The sequence below is a fragment of the Corvus brachyrhynchos genome, unplaced genomic scaffold (genome assembly GCF_000691975.1).
Source record: "Corvus brachyrhynchos isolate BGI_N302 unplaced genomic scaffold, ASM69197v1 scaffold72, whole genome shotgun sequence".
Lineage (NCBI taxonomy): Eukaryota > Metazoa > Chordata > Aves > Passeriformes > Corvidae > Corvus > Corvus brachyrhynchos.
Genome location: NW_008236763.1, coordinates 1,946,824 through 1,948,127, shown reverse-complemented (window position 1 = coordinate 1,948,127; position 1,304 = coordinate 1,946,824). Strand labels below are relative to the sequence as shown.

Below are 1,304 nucleotides of genomic sequence, written 5' to 3'. Positions count from 1 at the left end.
TCTGATTTTCCTCCTTTCTCCATCCCCGGCAGCGACTGCTGCGAGATGAATTCAGCTGTTCCCTTGTCAAAGGAAGGCAACAGCAAGGAAATGTGTTCTCAATGAGCCAGGCAGCCCCAGCAAAGCTGAATTCCAGGCTGGAGCCGCCCCTCCCTCCCGCCCACGGCCAGGCTGCCGCCTCCTCTCCACCTGGAACCTTCCGAAAGCAACCTCTAGGCTTGGAATTCATTCCTGTTTCACACCATCCCTGCCTGCAGCACCTCCACGTGCTGGGCAAGCCCCACAAGAATCACATCCCCTGGCCCTGGCTCTGCCCAGCTCCCTCAATCCAGGGTGGAATTCCCAGTGGGAGCAGCTCGGCTCTGCAAAGACATCTCTTGGAGGTCATTCCTGAGACCTCTGCACCAGTTCCAGGAGGGACACAGCAAGTCCAGCCCTGGAAAAACTCCTCCATGGGAGAGGGACACCATGGATCTGCGTGGAGGGAAGAGGAGCTTCGGGAGAGAGGGAAGCAGCAGAGGGAAACAAGGAAAGTCCAGGCAGAAAAAACAGCGGGAAGATTTGGAGACCTGGCTTAGCTCCTGGTGAAGTTTTCTATTCCCTCGCTGCAAAATGGGGAAAACATCGATCCACAGACTGCAAAGAAGCTGCATTTTGGTCTCATCCCCCCCCCAGTCCTCTGCCCTGAGCCCCTCTAAGCAGATTGCATTCCATCAGAAAATCCTGGAGGTGCCCAGATGGGAGCAGGAGGCAGCTGCGCTGCTCCAGCATCGCTGGGGTTAAACACAATCAGCTCCCAGCCCCAGAGTCAGCGAAACAGAGAGAAAACAAAATTATCCCAAATTCTCTCTCCTCCCCCACAGTGCATAAACAGCGGAGCCTGAAAGCTCTCCAGAAAGTCACCGAGGGTATTTCTCTAATCAGAGGAGAACGGGGATAAGTGACTGTGCAATAAAAAAGCCAATTACCCAGCAGAGACACATCCCCTGCTCCCAGCCTGCAGAGAGAATCCGCGTCCACGTGCTCACGAGCCCCGACAACGAACACACTCGGGTTTTACACCAGACAGAGCCTTTTTTTGGGGGGGTCTGGAAACCCAGCATCCAGCATTCCCGTTGATATCCAGTGGGAATGGGGTTTCCACGCCCACTTCCATGCACAGCAGTGTCTGCACGCCCTGGGATCCAGCGTGTGCAGAGCAGCCCACGATGAACACAGAGAGGGGCTCTGCACCCCAGGGGGCTTTTTTAGAGTCTGGAAACCCAGTGCTGGATGCAGGACTCAGCATTCCCACTGATATCCAG

General features: G+C 55.6%; 1 protein-coding gene across 1 annotated transcript in view; it reads right to left on the bottom strand.

The window, feature by feature from the left end:
* The window catches only part of ATP2B4 (ATPase plasma membrane Ca2+ transporting 4), a 38,636-nt gene that overhangs the window by 2,540 nt on the left and 34,792 nt on the right, over positions 1–1,304 (bottom strand). The window lies entirely within an intron of this gene.